Source organism: Ranitomeya variabilis, chromosome 6 (assembly GCF_051348905.1).
Source record: "Ranitomeya variabilis isolate aRanVar5 chromosome 6, aRanVar5.hap1, whole genome shotgun sequence".
NCBI lineage: Eukaryota > Metazoa > Chordata > Amphibia > Anura > Dendrobatidae > Ranitomeya > Ranitomeya variabilis.
The window spans coordinates 158,703,158-158,722,847 of record NC_135237.1 but is presented as its reverse complement, the minus strand read 5'-3'; the positions used below and the strand labels follow the sequence as shown (position 1 = coordinate 158,722,847).

Genomic DNA, 19,690 nt, shown 5'->3' with positions numbered 1-19,690 from the left:
CTTTAGAACAGGTAAAAAAAATGTACAAAGTTATGTCAAGTAACTGCTATTAAGTATTTCGGATGATAATCAGACTATATTTTCAAATTATGGTTTTATGAATGTCTTGTATTTGGCAAATGGAAACCTAACCTGAAAATTCCACAAACTTTATAAAATATGCTATAATGAAGCTCTCGACTGGACACAAATATCTGCAGGTCATGGAAGAATGAAACTTCTTTCCTTATCAGCCAAGAACTTCTTATATCAATTCGCCACGGCCTCCATCATTTCTTGATATCCTGCAGAAAGAGTGAAATGTAATTACTAATTACATTTATTGAAAAATAAAAACCTACAAGTAGCATTTGTAATAAACCACTGGCACTATTTATATATCAGAATAGTTTTAACTTAATCTATACTAGCAGCCACTCACGAGGAGACTTAGACCAGGGAAGGATGCGTTTGGTGAAACGAGGGAAACACAAGTGAGACGAGCCGTCACTTCCTATACCAACATATGGTAAAGGGATCAGCCTGGGTTAGGACAACAGGTGGGGTGGGGGTCAGCTGGAGTGAAGGAAACTCAGCGTTCTTTGATCAACTTAGTTAGAAGGACTTGTGGCCTAGCGGGAATACACAGTGGCTCCCGCCAGGGCCATTTTGCGAAGAGGAGCTAGCATATCAGCTTCACCGGCTGCCAAAGAGACATTAGTATAATCTTCAGGATACTTCCCCAATTATTCTGATTGAACTGTAATACTTATTCAGTGTTGAATAACCCACTTTTGTTTGAGTTGTTGACCTAGTTCCAGAAATTCACACCATACCGGAACTAGTAAATAGTTTTGTTGTCTGTTCCACCTTGTGCTAGTCTGTGCGTTGCATCCAGTCACCAGCTTACACATGTGAGGGTAACAATAAATAGGTATATATGTCCTAAACCCTGATCACCAGGATTTTTTGCTACTAACTCACTACTCTGAGCTTTCACCCCATTAGCAATCCCCCTTCCTTTTTCTGTTTCCCTTCCATAGCTTTCAGACACTTTACTAACATGTTAAATATATTTCCTTCCTTACTGCATTACTGCATCCTTCTTCTTCTGACCATGCAACTCTATCTGAAGAATCAAAATTAGACTTACTTGGGGGCTGATATGCTTCTTGGATTGCTTTCATGGTCTTGTATCACTGTTAGCTGCTTTTGATTCCTGTCCTTCAACCAGCTCCTCCTGCTCAGTATCCACACCTTGTTGCGCCTTGTTACCGTTTAGATCACTGCAACAAGAGACATTATGCGAGTATGAGTTCACATGTGGTACTACCAAGATGCTGTCACCTGACTACACCTAAACTGGGGATGCAGCAAATCTCTGCAAGCTACACTGACTGCTGGGTCTCCATTGCTCCATAGATGGGTATCCATTGATTGGCCCAACTAGATATCCCCTAGAAACCCCTGGTGTCTATCATCTGCCTACATACCTAATGGCCAAAGCTGAAGCCTCTGCAGTTAAAATCCATGGCTTTATACCATGATCTATCAGCACAGGTGGGCATAAATGGTAAATTTTTTTCTCCCTTCCATATGAGAAACAGGACCAGACAAGGATGCCCATTGTCTCCTTATTTATATATATATTAGTGATGGAGTCCCTGGCAAATGCTATCTGGAAAAATCTGTTAAGGGGATTCGAATAGGTAAAATGGAACATAAGCCTGCCTATTTTGCGGATGATGTTTGTGACCTCACCCAAAATTAATCTCCCTTCTGTTGTGAAGGAATTCAATAGATTTGGTAGAATAAGCAACTTCAAAGTGAAGCTACTAAACACTTCAGAGCTACTAAACACTACGTTGCCTGCAGGCAAGGTGAGCTCACTTAAATCTGACTTTCCTTTTTGTTGGAGCAAACAATATATTAATTATCTAGGAATTCACATCTCAGCTGACCCGCAACAAATATTTGATCTGAAGGACCCCTCACTCAAGCAATCTATAAAAAAAAAATCTCATATCTTGGAATAATCATCCACTCTCTTGGTTTGAAAGAAGTAATGTACTTAAGATGGAAAGATGGACAACCTGCCTAAGATATTATACTTTTTTCAGACCATTCCTTGGAAAATAGACAGCTTCTTCTTCACTAAACTGCGCAGATTGATGAAAAATTTTGTGTGGCATGGTAAAATATCCACCTGAGCTATGCAAGGAATCTGGGGGTACAGGACTACCTACTCTGAGGGGCCTATTATGTAGCAACCATTGGAATTTGCATACTAGACTTATTTCATAATAGAAATTCTAAAATATGGGTAGAAATAGAACATGTGTCTGTTATCCTCATTACTCTTCCTGAATGTGTCATTCATGAACATGAAGCTGGGTGCAACACCTGGCCATGTTCCTGTTGCTCATGCTCCTGGTAACAACTTCTCGCTGTACTCCTGATCCTTGTTGCAGCTACTGGTCATGTTCCTGGTGCTCACGATCCTGGTTGCAGCTCCAGGCTATATTCCTGTTGCTGATGATCCTGGTTACAACATCTCGCCATGTTCCTGATGCTCATGATACTGGTTGCAGCTCCTGGTCATGTTCCTGATGCTCATAACCCTGGTTGCAATGCCCTTACCATATTCCTGGTGCTCGTGATCCTGGTTGCAGCTCCCAGTCGTGTTCCTGTTGTTCATGATCCTAGTTATAACTTCTTGCCATGTTCCTGGTGCTCATGATCCTGATTGCAGCTCCTGGCCATGTTGCTAGTGCTCGTAACCTTGGTTGCAGCTACTAGCCCTGTTCCTGGTACTCTTCATCCTGGTTGCAGCTCCTGACTGTGTTCTTCGTGATGCTTGCTGCAGTTCCCGTTCAAGTTCCTCGTGCTCTTTATTCTGGTTGTAGCTCCTGGCCATGTTTATGGTGCTTGTGATTCTGGTTGCAGCTCCTGACTGTGTCCCTGATTCTGCATACAGCTCCACATCTGGTACTACTTCATGTATAGTACTTAAAATATGCCACATTTGCTTAGCATTTGCGGGCCACTGGAGCACACAGACCATTGTTTGCGTGCCCCCAGAGTACAAATTTCGGCGTTTTCATGCTGCAGGAGAATGTGATATGTCTTACAGGTGCTGCTTAAGCACGCAACTTGGCATTTGTTTGATATCAAAGCACACAGCTTTGTGTTCGCATGCCACTGGAGCACATGCCTTGGCATGGCCATCAGTTCACCAACATAAAAATATTCAGTTGTGCTATTTAAACACTTAATTAATGAAAGGTTTCCCCCTTTATTACTGTGGATTTTTTACCGGCCGCTAGGGTACATTGTTTAGCCATTTTGGCTACCATCAGCTTTTTGGTCTTTTTTTGCATGCATTTTTATTTATTTAAGCTTACCACCGCAGTGTACACTCTTGGGCTTTCATGCCTTCCACCGAGGTGCACTCTTTGACCTTTTTGCCTACCACCAAAGCACAATTTTTAGTGCTTTTGCCCCCTAGTGGGATGCAGTATTTGGTCTTTTTGCCTTTTTTTGACATCACAGCACATTATTTGATGTTGGCATTCAGCTTTAGCATCCCCTTTGCCATTTTTGTGCCACCAGAGCATAATATTTGCCGTTGTCTTGCCATCGGAGCACAACTTTTGCCTTTTAGCCTTTTGCCTGTCATTGATTTGTTTGCCTATGACCGAGACGCACTTTGTGGCATTTTTGGCTGCTAGTGGAAAGCAGTGTTTGTCGTGTTTGACCTGTTTGCTTTTTGTGTCCCACCGGAGCACAGCCTTCCTGTTAGCGTGCTATCGGAGAACACTCATTGCCTTTCACTTGCCACCTGAGTACATCTTTTCCGTTGGCCTGACATCAGAGCACACCCTTGCTGTTGGCGTGACATCGGAGCCTCTTGAGCCTTTTAGCTTTTTGCCTCTCATTGATTTGTTTGCCTATCACAGAGACACACTTTGTGGCATTTTTGGCTGCTAGTGGGATGCAATGTTTGTTCTGTTTGCCTTTTGTATGCCACCGGAGCACAGCCTTCCTGTTAACGTGCCATCGGAGAACACCCTTTGTCATTGGCATGCCCCCAAGAGCACATCCTTTCCATTTGTGTGCTATCAGAACGCTCCCTTTTCAGCTGATGCACCACCAAAGCACACTTTTGCCATTGGTGCGCTAGCAGATCGCACCCTTTGCTGTTGGCGTACCACCAAAGCACATCGTTTGAATTTGCTCCAGTGGTACACAAGCAGCATTCTGTTTTTGCATTCCACTAGAGACAAACCTTAAAGGGTTATTTTCAATTCATCTATTCAGGAGTGCACTGATCCTCAGCCTGCCAGGTTCTTGGTTGTTGAGTCCCATAACACTCTCAATGCTACTAAATAAGGTGTTAATCAAATAGGCACATCAATGAATATGAGTCTTTAAGGTTATACAAATCCTACAGTTCACTGACGTTCTAGGTCCTGAAATAGAAAACTCACTGACAAAGGGATAAAACTTGACCTTTATTCCACAATTCTACTTAAAAATACAGACAGTGTACCTTGAAGCTGTATACCTAGGAATAAGTGCAATATTCATGCTAAGATTACGGATTTGTACAATCATTGCACAAGACTTATGTAATAAAATTAACCTGATATTTGTCACATGATAAGATCCTGTGAGTAGTGATGGGCGAGCACTAAAATGCTCGGGTGCTCGTTGCTTGGGTTGAGCAAATTGGAATACTCATGTACTCGACCCGAGCAACGAGCCCAATGTAAGTCTATGGGAAACCCGAGTATTTTTACCGTGATCTCCCTCTGGGGTCCTTTTAAGGTCTAAAAACTTCTGAAAATGATGGATTCACTGCTCAAATGACACAGGAACATAATGGGGATCGCCCCTGGAAGCATTTCTGACTCCTAGGTCACAGCTGTAAGCAATGTTGTCAGAGTTTCACGCCATTTTTACAGGTGCACCAAAAAACATACAAAAACAAAACCAAAATGGATTTTGCTGGGAAATATGTTAAGGTACATCCTTTCCAGGGTAATGACTTGTATATAAGGCAAAATAATTAAACCCAGACCAAAATGTTCCTCCACCGCTTGGGATATGTTCACACGCAGCGTTTTTGATGCGTTTTTCAACATTAACATTGCAACCAATGTTAATCAATTGCAACCTATACAAATGTATTCACTGGGGAATGTCATTGTAAGGCTATGTGCACACATTGCGGATTGTATGTGTTTTTGCCGCGTTTTTTCGCAGCGAAAACGCATGCACAACACAGCCCATTGAATTCAATGGGATTCCGCAATGTTGTGCTAAAGCTGCGTATTTTTCCGTGGAGGAATCGCATCTTGAAAAAATATGCAGCATGCTCATTCTTTGTGCGGAATCGCGGCGATTCTGCACACATAGGAATGCATGTATCCGCTTACTTTCCACATGGGGCTATGCCCACCATGTGGGAAATATGCGGATCATGTGCGGTGGTACCTGGGTCTGGAGGAGAGGAGACTCTCCCCCAGGCCCTTGGGAACCATATTTCTGTAAAAAAATAATAAAAATAAAAAATATTGATATACTTACCTTCTGATGGCCCCCGGAGTCCTCCCGCCTCTCAGCGGTGCACTCGGCGGCTTCTATTCCCAGGGATGCATTGCGCGAAGAACCTGGGATGACGTCGTGGTCACGTGACCGTGATGTCACAAAGGTCCTTCGTGCAATGCATCCCTGGGAACAGGAGCGCCGCTGAGGAGATCGGGGACCGTATGAAGGTGAGAATAACTATTTTTTTATTTTTTTAAATTATTTTTAACATTCTATCTTTTACTATATAGGCAGCATCAATAGTAAAAAGTTGGTCACACTTGTCAAGCACTATGCTTGACAAGTGTGAGCAACCTGTCAATCAGTTTTCCAAGCGATGCTACAGATCGCTTGGAAAACGCTAGCATTCTGCAAGCTGAATACACTTGCAAAACGCTAGTGTTTAGCAGGAATACACATGCCAATTCTGCATGCGTTATACCGGCGGCAGGGAGTTGCAGAATTGCCGTGGAAATTTCCGCGGCAATTCTGCAACTTGTGCACATAGCCTAACACTTAACAACCCTAGTTGGCCATGTGTTGTGTGACCCATAAGGAGACACATCTTGTTTTATTTATGAACGATAGACTCTTAAAGTCACAAAGCCTATTTTTAGAGGGGCATCAGGCGGCATTAATATTCCTAAAGGGCCATTATTAAAAAGTGGGTCTCCTATGCTGTTATTGCCTATGCAGTGAGTGGCTGGGCTGCCAAGAATTACGACACACCCCAATACCCCTTTCATGAGAGGTACAGGAGGGCTTCCTGAAAAAATGTTGCACTGAATGCAAGGCCTGCCCTGTTATCAAGTCATATGCACCCCAGGAATCCTTTGAGCCCAGTTACTGGATGGCCACAGGAAAATCCACTTCACATTATTCATTTTGTAATCCCATACTGTTTTCTTATTTAATGACTGCAAGGCCTGCCCTGCTACCAAGTCATATGCATCCCAATAAGCCTTTGAACCCAGGTACTGGACGGCCACAGGAAAACCCACTTCACATTATTCAGTTGGCCTTGCCATACTGTTTTCTTATGCATTAACAGCAAGGCCTGTCCTGCTACCAATTCATATGCACCCCAATAAGTCTTTGAACCCGGGTACTGGATGGCCACAGGAAAACCCACTTCACATTCTTCAATTGGTCCTGCCATACTGCTTCCTTATGCATTGAATGCAAGGACCGCCTTGACCCAAATTTGCACGCAACACAAACCCCTTGAAAGAAACATGGAGGATGGCCTCATAACAAAACTGTCCCATTACGAAGAAGCAGTTCTCCTAGACTCGTAATGCCCATACACTAAGTGCATGGGCTGACAAACATTTCCCCATGGGGGTGTAAATTTGTAAAAAATATTTTAAGGGCATCATAGACACCCTTGCCAAAAATTGGACTGGCTGTAGCAGCACGGAACACGTTACCCCTGGTGATCTAGTGGTGGAGAATGATGAGACGTTGAGGAAGGCCTCATTAAAAACTAGGCCCAATTTAAAGGAGCGGGTCTCCTAGACTTGTAATGCCCATACACTAAGTGTATGGGCTGACAAACATTTCCCCCTTGTGGAGTAAAAAATTTTTTGTTTTAAAATTAATAACGGGCATCACGAAGACACCCTTGCACAAGCAATGAGTGACTTTTGCATCACGGAATACGTTCACCCTGGTGTTATAGTGGTTGTGGATGATGAGGATAAGGAGGAGGATAACACCAAACAGACCAAATCAGGAAACGTATACCCATGTGTGGTTGTGAAGAGATGCATGAGAATACACCTCCACAAAAAAGACAATGTATTTGAGGCTATGTTTCAATGTTTTCTTTCAGTGGTGTACAGAAGTCTTGCCCAATCCAGTCCTTGTTCATTTTTATAAGAGTCAGCCTGTCAGCATTGTCAGTTGACAGGCGAATGCGCTTATCTGTTATAATTCCACCAGCGGCACTAAAAACCCGCTCTGACAACGCTAGCAGCAGGGCAGGCCAGGACCTCCAAGGTGTAGAGAGCCAGTTCATGCTACGTGTCCAGCTTGGATACCGAATAATTAAAAGGCACAGAGGAATCACGGAGGACGTTTGTATGATCAGCATGGTATTACCTCAGCATCTTCCCAAGCATTGCACTTCTTGTGACAGCACCCCTTGCCTCTGTGCCGGCACGATGGGAGGGTCTGAGAAAACTGTCCCAGAACTTTGCCATTGTTCCCCTGCCTGGATTGTACTTCTGTCTCTCATGCTTGGACTCCTTGGTTGTACAACAAACTCTGACGTCTGCTGCCAGCATTCTCAGATTGGAATTTTTTTAGTAATTCCGCTACAAGGGTCCTCTGGTACTGAAACATTTTAATATACCTGTCTGCATCTGAAGAAGAGATTGAAAGTTCTCCTTGTAACATGAATCTAGAAGTGTCACCAACCAGTAATGGGTGTCACCGAAAATTTTAATAATGCGAGGGTCACGGGAAACACAGCGCAATATAAGGTCAGCCATGTGTGCCAGACTGCTAACAGGCAAGACTTTCATGTCCTTACCCACAGGATGACTGACCATGCTGTCTTCCTCATCCTCCTCCCTGTCCTCAGGCCATCCACGCTGAACAGACGGTATGACAGCTGTGCTTGTAGTACTATCTATAGCGCATGAAAGTAGCTCCTGTTCTTCCTCCTCCTCCTCTTCCTCATTGTCTACCAATTCACGTTAGGATGACATGAGGCTGGGCTGAGAGTAATCACCCTGTATGGTTCCTTGCTTCATGTCCTCATGCTCCACCTGCAATGCATCCTCTTTAATTGTGAGCAGAGAGCTTTTCAGAATGCAGAGAAGCAGGATGGTGATGCTAATTATGGCGTCATGGCCCCACACCATCTTGGTGCAGTCCTCAAAGTTTTTGAGAATGCTATATATGTCTGACATCCATGTCCACTCCTGAGGTCATATGTGTGGAGTTTGAACTGAATAACGGTGGCCTTGTTGATGCTGGTAGTCAACAACTGCCTTCTTCTGCTCACAAATCCTTTCCAACATATGCAGTGTAGAGTTCCAACTCGTGGGAACATCACACACCAGTCGGTGAGCCAGAAGGTGCAATCGCTGCTGAAACACGGCAAGGGCGGCTGAAGCTGTAGCTGACTTTCTAAAATAGGCAGATAGGCGGCGTACTTTCAATAGCAGATTCGGCAGCTCCAGGTAGCTTTTGAGAAATTGTTGAACAACGAAGTTAAGCACATGGGCCAGGCAAGGTATGTGTGTGAGCTCACCTTGCCTCAGAGCCACCACCAGGTTCCAGCCATTGTCACACATGACCATGCCTGGCTGTAGGTTCAGTGGTGTCATCCAAAAATTAACTCTTCATCATTGTGTGGTTAGTCACCTAAGCAGATTAGCTTCAGCACAGCCTGTTGCCACTTGGCTGAGGCAGTGCTTCCAGCTTCTGACTGATGTGCTCATTTCAGAGATGGAGGCTGAAGAGGAGGAGGAGGTGTAGGAGATGTAGACTGTGGGGCAACACTGATTGACGTGGGGAGGGTGTGTTCCATCCCAAGGTCTGACTGGGTCCCGGCTTCCACTATGTTAACCCAGTGTGCTGTCAGTGAGATGTACCATCCCTGCCCACAAGCACTTGTGCACGTGTCCATGGTTAGGTGGACTTTCCCAGTAACAGCATTGTTGAGGGCACGGTAATGTTGTGGCACACTTGCTGGTGAAATGCCGGTATGGCACACTGGGAGAAATAGTGGCGACTGGGGACAGCCACCGCCATCAGGTTGCGGAAAGCTTCCGTCTCAATGAGGCTAAAAGGCAACATTTCGAGCGCAAGCAGATGAGAAATGTTAGAATTTAGTACTGTGGCCTGTGGGGCGTTGGCTGAGTATTCCCGCTTGCATTCCAATGACTGGAGTATAGACAACTGAAGGCTGTGCTGGGACAAGTACGTGGACGGGTTTGATGTTGGTGCTGGTTGACTGTGGGCAACAACAGGTGCAGGGCACGAGGCATCTTCACATTCACCGTGGACTGGGGATTGGCTTCTATGCAAAACAGTGGAAGAAGCAGTGGGGTCACCTGCAGGCAGTGTTCCTGGAGCCTGGGGTTCGGCCCACAAAGTTGGGTGCTTTGCTGCCATGTGCCTGATCATGCTGGTGGTGATCAGGCTGGTAGTTTTGCTACCCTTGTTGATGCGGGCATGGCAGGTGCTGCAAATGGCCTGTTTGGGGTTATTGGCAGAGTCTTTAAGAAATAACCAAGTTGGAAGATCAAGTTGGAATAGCAACTTCCATCATATAGGTGTTACGGGGAACGGATGCACGCCTTCTGTCTGTGGCCGCCACACTGCTTCTTCCTGCCTGTTGGGGTGCTATGCCTCATTCCCCATGTGTGCTGCTCTCCTCGCTCTGCATGTCCTCCTACCAGGTTGGGTCAGTTACTATGTCATCCACCACCTCATCTTCTACATCCGCACCCTGCTCCTCCTCCTGACTTTCTGGCAATTGTGTCTCATCATCGTCCACCTCTTGTGACACTTTCCCACCATCGCCTTCGTGTGACCATGGCTGTTCAAATCTTTGGGCATCGCTACATGTGATCTCATCTGGCCCCACTTCAAATTGACCGGCCGAGAGTCCAGAATCTTTAAAGGGAAAACTGAACAGCTCTTCGGAGTGTCCAAATGTGGAATCAGTTGTCTCAGGGCACTTGGCATGGTGGGTGGAAGGAGGATCAGAGTGAGTAATATGCGGTCCACACTCACAGCTACTCAGACTTGACCGTGTGAAAGACGTGGTGGTAGTGGTGGCTAAGTGACTGGAAGCATAATCTGCTTTCCAACCAACAACCGTTTCACCCTGCTCTGGCTTCAATAGTGGTGTGCTGCGGTCCCCTAGAAACTGGGACAGGAAGGTAGAGCGAGAAGATGTGGATCTTTGTTGTGGCCCACTTTCAGCTTGGGCACGGCCTCATCCTCTGCATGCACTATCAGCATCATGTCCACTTCCCCGCCCCTTGCCCCTTGCCTTGCCCATTTAAAATGGATTACTGAAATATTTAGAAAGTTCAATACAAATGGATTAATTTTGAGAAAACGTATGTGATCAGTATGCCTGAAAAGCAAGGATTTGGAGAACAAAGATACCCCAGGCATCTGACGGAGATAACAGACTGCATAAATATGTGGCCTTTTCTTTAAAAAAATGTTTTACACCACAAAATAATGAGTAGACCAAGGCTAGCAGACAAAACAGTGCAATGTATGCCTGCATAGTGAGGATTTTGACACCACAGATACACCAGGCGTCTGACGGAGATAAGACTGTTTCAATATGTGGCCTTTTTAAAAAGAAAAAAAAATTTGAAACCACAAAATACTGAGTAGACCAAGGCTAGCAGACCAAAAAAATGCAATGTATGCCTGAAAAGCAAGAATTTGGAAACCACAGATAGACCAGGCGTCACAAGGAGATAACAGACTGATCAAAATGTGGCCTTGATTTTTTTGGGCCCACCAAAATTGTGTCAATAAGTAGGCTATGACACTAAAAAAAAATTGGAGTACTAAAATTGTTAAATATTTAGCGCAATCATATGCGATGCGTGTGGCTTACAAATCACAGTGATAAATATAAGAACTGTAGCTAAATATTTTTGGGCCAGATACAGATTTTTGGGGCAGCAAAATGGTGTCCAAAAATGTTGTAAGACACTCCAAAAAATAATATAGTACCAAAAAAAAGGCCAGATTTCTCTGCGCACTCACATGTGATGCTTTGACAAAAATTTTTTTTTAAAATTGTTAGATTTTCACGCTCTTGTATTGCAATGACCTGGCTGTAGTCTGCAGCGTGACCAAGCAAATAAATGTAGAAAAAAGGAGGCTATGGATTGATTTCTAATAAAATTAGCAGGTATAAGCTGCAAAAAAAAAATACCACTGATACCTGCAGCTACATATATATAAAATACGCAGCAGCAGACAGGAATTGAGCTTTTTGAGGTATGCAGTGAGATCTATATACTCACATACAGTGCCTGCATGCCTTGCACTAATGTGGATATGTGCACATAGACTCCCTTGCCTACCTAGCGCTGCAATCTATGTACCCCCCAATTAGCTCTAAAAAGGACTCTTGGTTTATCAGGATTTGTGGATTGAACACTAGTAGAACCACACTAACTAATAAATGTGAGAATCTGACCCTATCTGAGCAGCAGCTCTCCCTACACTCGCTAAGTCTGGAGCAGAATGCGGCGAGCACGGTGGCGCCAGGTCTCTTATAGACCTGATGACGCTGTGCGGCCAGCCAATCACTGTAATACCACAACAAAAATGGCTGCGGTATTACTGTGCATGGCAGACAATCCCTGCATGCTGATTGGCGCTCTAAAAGCTCCAAAATTAAAAGGAGGAGACCCGAGCTCCTGTTGAATAATCCCAGAAATACTCGGTGCTCGCCGAGTACACCGAGCATAGTGATACTCGGGCGAGTAGTGGTGAGCACGTTCCCTCATCACTACCTGTGAGTCATTGTGTTATGTGAGGGTCTAATCCTGTGACGAATTGTCTGCATAATGACTGATAGGTGCTGAAATTTTAAATAAGGGCAATAATAGGTATCACATATGATCCATTAGGAGCATAAACTTCCTGTTGGCATACTATATCGTCTGACTACTAGAGCACGCACAGGATTCTATTGACTATAAGAGATTCTGATAGTTTGTTGGAATAGGATTTGAGTCTGGTGGTGTCATGGTTAACTTCCTAACTGGTTTGGAAAAATAACAGTGTGTAAAAGCACCAAAAAACTACCTTCACCCAAGGCCAGTAAAATACATATAAACTTTATTAACCATAATAAAAAACAATAATCAGTAATGGGTATATAGCCAAAGCACAGGCAAAACGGTGGGAAACCCAGGCAGAAGCTCCAATAAAAGTGCTATAGTAATCATTCCATAATATAATAAACTATGTGCAAATGTGTCATGTGACCATGTACAAAACATGCAAGTAGAAATGAACAAGTAAATAGTACAAGTGTATAATTCAACACAGTAATAACATGATAATTACCGATGGAGCGCTCCTGGGGACCCACCACACCCGACGCGCGTTTTGCACCTCCCATAGGGGTGGAGCAGCATATTCATCACTGTAATGAGCGGTACCACGTGACCGCTCACACAGGACAAGCTGCCAGCGCTGAGAGGAGGCATCGCGGGAGCTGGGTGAGTATTTCTCTGCAAGCGGCCGGGCGCACGGGGGGTGGGAGGCGGGAGGTGACCCCAAACTTTATTTTTAACAGAAAAAAAAATAATTTTTCATCTCTTCTCTCCCGCGAACGCAGCAGGGAACAAGAGATGAATGCCGCCTTCAGCACCACACGCAGGGGACAGCGCTTATTGTAGCGCTGTCTCTCCTGCATGGTCCATGTGGTCCTCAGGCGGCACACGGGTGGCACACGGCTGCCGCACGTGTGCCACACTGATGTGCCACGTGAGGACACGGATAACTCCGGTACTGTTTTCTCCGGTACCGGAATTATCTGGACGTGTGAGACTGGCCTCAAGTGTATATAGGCTAGTAATTAAATAAGTCTCCTGATGAGCCGTTTGTGGTGCGGACAATGAAGCACATAAAGACAAGGAATTTTATAAGCGATGGTGCGTTTGGCACCTCACTCTATATGTAGAGACGTGGGTTATATGTTTGTCTATTAGTCACTCTCGACTAACCATCAGGGTGTGAATTGTTGCTACACTGTCTGCATTTTTAAGGTAGATTTGTTGAATAAAGGTTACATTTTATACATATCTTACAGTGAACAAGACCCTTTAGAAAAAACATACAATACAAATTTTAACCACTTTACAACCTTAGACGCATCCATACATCCAGGTTGCCTGCTATATACCAATTTTGCCCGTATGGATACAGCATGGTGATTTTGCGCCCGCAGAAGATATGCGTGCGCGAACGCTGCAGGGTGTCAGCTGATTCTGACAGCTGACACCTGGCACTCAGTACAGGACCAGTGACCACACCACTCCCGGCACTTTAACCCCCTAAATACTGCAATCAATAATGATCCCAGTATTTAGCAGGCAAGTAGAGGGAGGGAGCCCCCTCTGGTCTTTGATCGGCGCCCTTACGATGTCAACACTAGTGGATGATCGTTACCATGGTGACTCAATGTCATCATGAACACATCTGGGTCACCAGAGCTACAGTAGCAAACTTGCTTACACCATTCTCAGAGCATGATCTGCCTCTCAGTGCAGCATAGCAAAGCTCCTCCACTGCTATGCTTTACAAGCAATCAGACTGCAAAAAGTGAAAATTTCATAGCGACAAAGAAAAAAAGTTTAAAGAGTTTTAAAAAATTATACAAATATAGCACAAGATAATTATATATATATACACTCACCGGCCACTTTATTAGGTACACCATGCTAGTAACGGGTTGGACCCCCTTTTGCCTTCAGAACTGCCTCAATTCTTCGTGGCATAGATTCAACAAGGTGCTGGAAGCATTCCTCAGAGATTTTGGTCCATATTGACATGATGGCATCACACAGTTGCCGCAGATTTGTCGGCTGCACATCCCAAAGATGCTCCATACAAGGCAGGATGGATCCATGCTTTCATATTGTTTACGCCAAATTCTGACCCTACCATCCGAATGTCGCAGCAGAAATCGAGACTCATCAGACCAAGCAACGTTTTTCCAATCTTCTACTGTCCAATTTCGATGAGCTTGTACAAATTGTAGCCTCAGTTTCCTGTTCTTAGCTGAAAGGAGTGGTACCCGGTGTGGTCTTCTGCTGCTGTAGCCCATCTGCCTCAAAGTTCGACGCACTGTGCGTTCAGAGATGCTCTTAGGCCTACCTTGGTTGTAACGGGTGGCGATTTGAGTCACTGTTGCCTTTCTATCAGCTCGAACCAGTCTGCCCATTCTCCTCTGACCTCTGGCATCAACAAGGCATTTCCGCCCACAGAACTGCCGCTCACTGGATTTTTTTTCTTTTTCGGACCATTCTCTGTAAACCCTAGAGATGGTTGTGCGTGAAAATCCCAGTAGATCAGCAGTTTCTGAAATACTCAGACCAGCCCTTCTGGCACCAACAACCATGCCACGTTCAAAGGCACTCAAATCACCTTTCTTCCCCATACTGATGCTCGGTTTGAACTGCAGGAGATTGTCTTGACCATGTCTACATGCCTAAATGCACTGAGTTGCCGCCATGTGATTGGCTGATTAGAAATTAAGTGTTAACAAGAAGTTGGACAGGTGTACCTAATAAAGTGGCCAGTGAGTGTATATATATGTATATACGGTATATATATATATATATATATATATATATATATATATATATATATATATATATATACCGTATATATAGTACTCATAAATAAATATTTTTATGAAAAAAAAACCAAAATCAACAGAAGTACACATATTTGGTATTGCCGTGTCCGGAACGACGCAACCTATAACACTGTCTGGCTATTTAACCCCTTTAGTGAATATCGCAAAAAACGATGCTTTATCATCACACTGCCAAACAAAAAATGGAATAAAATACAATCGAAAAGATGAATGTACGGTAAATAAAAATGGTATTGCTAAAAACTACATCTTGTCCCTCAAAATTCAAGCCATCATAAAGCTCCATCAGAAGAAAAGTAAAAAAAGATACAGCTCTCAGAATAAAGCGACGCAAAAATAATAACCTATTCTATAAAATATTTTTTATTGTGTAAAAGCACCAAAACATCATAAAAAATATAAATGTGGTAGCACTGTAATCGTACTGACCTGAGCAATAAAACTGCTTTATCAATTTTATCGTATGCGGAACGCATAAAAAAAAATCCTGAATTGCTAGATTTTGTTAATTCCGTCTTCCAAACATTGGAATAGAAAGTGATCCAAAAATTTAATGTATCTGAAAATGGAACCAATACAAAATGTCAACTCGTCCCACAAAAATAAAGTCCTCACATGACTGTCGGCCAAAGTACGGGAAAATTATAGCTCTTAAAATATGGTGATATAAAACCTAGTTTTTAGACGACATAAATGGCTCCCGCCAATCAGTCAAAACAATGGTGGAGGCATAGAGTATTTTTTACCAAATAATACATTTTATTTTAGTAGAATACATAAATAATCATTAAACAGAATAAAAACTACCAAAGCAGAATTATAAGGGAATCCAAAAATTAAGTCTTAAACAACCAGTTACAAAAATTTTAAAGTCTAGCACCTCAGATATACAAGAAAATTACTCTTACAATGATTGGGGATAATACACAAGCTGTCAATACAATTAAGGGCTGAAAAGTGCCAAGCTGCTGATATCCACCTAATGAGAGAGTGCTCAAAAAATAAAGACTGGATAATACCATAGACAGTCTCAGTGTACTATACAGTACGAAAATAAAGTTCTAGGTAGTGCAAATAGTGCTAAGCCATGTGTGAGATAAAGTAAAATAAAATGTAGAAAGACTTACTGGTGAGATGTAATGCAAGCACCCATGCCTGCCGCCCCTACGCGTGTTTTTTTTTGTATCTTCATCAGCATACTCAGGAGAAATTGCACAACAAATTTTGGGTTCCATTTTCTCCTGTTACCCTTATGAAAATAAAAATTTGGGCTCTAAAATAATAGTTTTGTGGGAAAATTTTGATTTTTTTTTAACTTTCACAGCTTTACGTTATAAACTTTCGTGAAGCAACTGGGAGTTCAAGGTACTCACCACACATATAGATACATTCCTTGAGGGGTCTCATTTCCAAAATGTGGTCACTTGTGGGGGTTAACACTATTTAGGCACATCAAGGGCTCTCTAAACTCGACATGACACCTGCAGACCATTTCATCAAAATCTCCATTCCAAAATGTCACTCCTTCCTTTCTGAGCCCTGCTGTGCACACAAACAGTAGTTTTTCAAAACTTTCAGAGTATCTGCGTACTCAGGAGAAATTGCACAACAAATTTTGGGGTCCATTTTCTCCTGTTACCTTGCAAGAATAAAAAAATTGGGACTAAAATACATTTTTTGTGGGAAAAATGTGATTTTTTTATTTTCATGGCTCTACGTTATAAACTTCTGTGAAGCACCTGGGGGTTCAAGGTGCTCAGCACACATCTAGATAGGTTCCCTGAGGGGTCTAGTTTCCAAAAATGGTGTCCACTAATTATTCCAGTAAATTGTGCTTTCAAAAAGTCAAATGGCACTCCTTCCTTTCAAGTCCTGCTGTGTATCCAAATAGTAGTTTTCCTCCACATTTTGGGTATTGGCGTACTCAGGAGAAATTGCACAACAAATTGAATGGTGCCTGCCCTTATGAAAATGCAAAATTCCAGGCTAAAAACATTTTTGTGGGAATTTTTTTTTTTTTTTAATTTTCACGACTCAGTGTTCTAAACATCTGTGAAGCACCTGGTATTTCAAGGTGCTCACCACACATCTAGATAAATTCCCTGAGGGGTCTAGTTTCCAAAATGGTGTAATTTATGGGGGCTTTACAGTGTTTAGGTACATCAGGGGCTGTCCAAATGCAGCATGGTGTCCACTAATCCAGCAAATTTTGTTTTCAAAAAGTCGAATGGCACTTCTTCCCTTCCCTGCCATGCACCCAAACAGTGGCTTTTGCGCCCACATATGGTGTATCGGCATGTTCAAGAGAAATTGCACAACAAATTTTGGGGTCCATTTTTTCCTGTTACCGTGTGAACATAAAAAAATTTTGGTCTAAAGTAAAATTTTTGTGAAAAAAAGTTAAATGTTTATTTTTTCTTCCACATTCTTAAAATTGCTGTGAAGCACCCGAAGGGTTAATAAACTTCTTGAAAGTGGTTTTGCAACACCATGAGGGGTGCAGTTTTTAGAATGGTGTCACCTTTGGGTATTTTCTGCCATATAGACCCCTCAAAGTAACTTCAAATGTGATGTGGTCCCTAAAAAAAGGTTTTGTAAATTTTGTCGAAAAAATGAGAAATCGCTGGTCAAATTTAACCCTTATAACTTCCTAACAAAAAAATTATGTTTCAAAAACTGTACTGTTGTAAAGTAGACATGTGGGAAATATTACTTATGAACTATTTTTGCGTGATATGACTCTGATTTAAGGGCATAAAAATTAAAAGTTTGAAAACTGCAAAATTTTCTCCATTTTTGCCAAATTTCCATTTTTTTCACAAATAGACACAAATCATGTTGAAGAACTTTTACCACTATCATGAAATAGAGTATGTCACAAAAAAGTCTCAGAATCAGTGGGATCCATTGAAGCATTTTAGAGTTATTACTACATAAAGTGACACTGGTCAGAATTGTAAAATTTGGCCTGGTCATGAAGGTGCAAACAGCCTTGGGAGTTAAGAGTTGTCCGGGACTTTAACATTAATGAGCTATACTTAGCATATGTCATTGTCTGATTGGTGGGGGTGCAACATCTAGCACCCCTGCTGATCAGCTGTTCCCGATGTCAGCGGCCAGAACTGCACAGTTATTGAGTTGCACTGTTCCGTTGATGGAATAGTGATCGCAACAATGTACTGCACATCCACCCTTTATTGATTTGAATAGACTGTCTACACTGGGAACAGCTGTTCAGTGGGGGTGTCGGGTGACGCACCCCAACCGATCAGACAGTGATGACCTATCCTAAAGCTAGGCCATCAATGACTGTACAGTTTCTACACCATTGATCCGATCTGGTCAGAATCAACATAAATATATACATTCAGTGATTTACCAGTCGCATCTGGCCACTTATCGTCACACTGTAGTCATTCTTTTCTTCTCTTCTCTACCTCGTCCAGTCCTTCATGTCGACTTTGAAACACAGCTTGTCTCTGCAGAGATTGTTTTCGAGGTGTCTTCTGCTCCGCTCTTTGCAGCAAATCACTGTGCTCCTGAAAAACAACAATGTTACATATATAAGTAACTTGAATACAAAATGCCACCCACTGTTCCACCGAATGCAAATATGTGCCACACTGCACCCATCAATATACTGTAGGCAAAATAAGTATTTGATACACTACCGGTTTTGCAAGTTTCCCCACCTACAAAAAATGGAGAGGTCTGTAATTTGTATTATAGGTACACTTGGGCTGTCGCTGGGCAGCATTGAGTTTCAGCTCCCAAACATTATTGATTGGGTTCAGGTCTGGAGACTGGCTAGGCCACTCAAGGATCATGAAATGCTTCTTACAGAGCCACTCTTTAGTTGCCCTGGCTGTGTGTTTGGGTCACTGTCATGCTGGAAGATCCAAACGTGACCCATATTCAATACTCTTACTGAGGGAAGGGGGTTGTTGGCCAAAATCTTGCAATACATGACCTCATCCATCCTCCCTTCAATATGGTTCAGTTGTCCTGTCCCCTTTGCAGAAAATCACCCCCAAAGTATGATGTTTCCCCTCATGGTTGAACCCATCTTTCTTCTTCCACCAAACACTGCTGGTGGAGTTGATACCAAAAAGTTCTATTTTGGTCTCATCTGACCACAATAAGGTTTCCCATGCCTCCTATGGATCATCAAGAAGGCCATTGGTGAACTTCATATGAGCCTGGACATGTGCTGGCATGAGTAGGGGGACCTTGCGCGCCCTGCAGGATTTTAATCCATGACTATGTAGTGTGTTACTAATGGTAATGTTTGAGACTGTGGTCCCAGCTCTCTTCTGGTCATTGACCAGATACTCCCATGTAGTTCTGGGCTGATTCCTGACCTTTCTAAGAATCATCCTTGACCCACAAGGCAAGATCTTGCATGGAGACCCAGGTCAAGGAACATTGTTATCTTGTGTTCCTTTCATTTTCTAATAATTGCGCCAACAGTTGTTTCATTCTCACAAAGCTGCTTGCCTATTGTCATGTAGCCCATCCCAGCCATGTGCAGGTCTACAATGGTGTCCTTAGACAGATCTTTTGGTCTTGGCCATGGTGGAGAGTTTGGAGTGTGATTGAGTGTGTGAACAGGTGTCTTTTATACAGGTAATGAGTTCAAACACAGGATCAATTAATACAGGTAATGAGTGCAGAGTAGGAGGTCCTCTTAACCCCTTTCCGACATTGGGCAAAATAGTTCACCCACTT

General features: G+C 43.1%; 1 protein-coding gene and 1 long non-coding RNA gene across 4 annotated transcripts in view; one reads left to right on the top strand and one right to left on the bottom strand.

Annotated features, from left to right (window-relative positions):
- The window catches only part of HECW1 (HECT, C2 and WW domain containing E3 ubiquitin protein ligase 1), a 414,968-nt gene that overhangs the window by 188,990 nt on the left and 206,288 nt on the right, over nucleotides 1–19,690 (top strand). The gene's annotated exons all lie outside the window — the stretch shown is intronic.
- Nucleotides 88–18,460, bottom strand: LOC143783523 (uncharacterized). Its single transcript, XR_013217230.1, has 3 exons — nucleotides 18,342–18,460; nucleotides 1,133–1,265; nucleotides 88–284 (listed from the first exon to the last, which is right to left on the bottom strand). It is a non-coding gene; the product is annotated as an uncharacterized LOC143783523 (long non-coding RNA).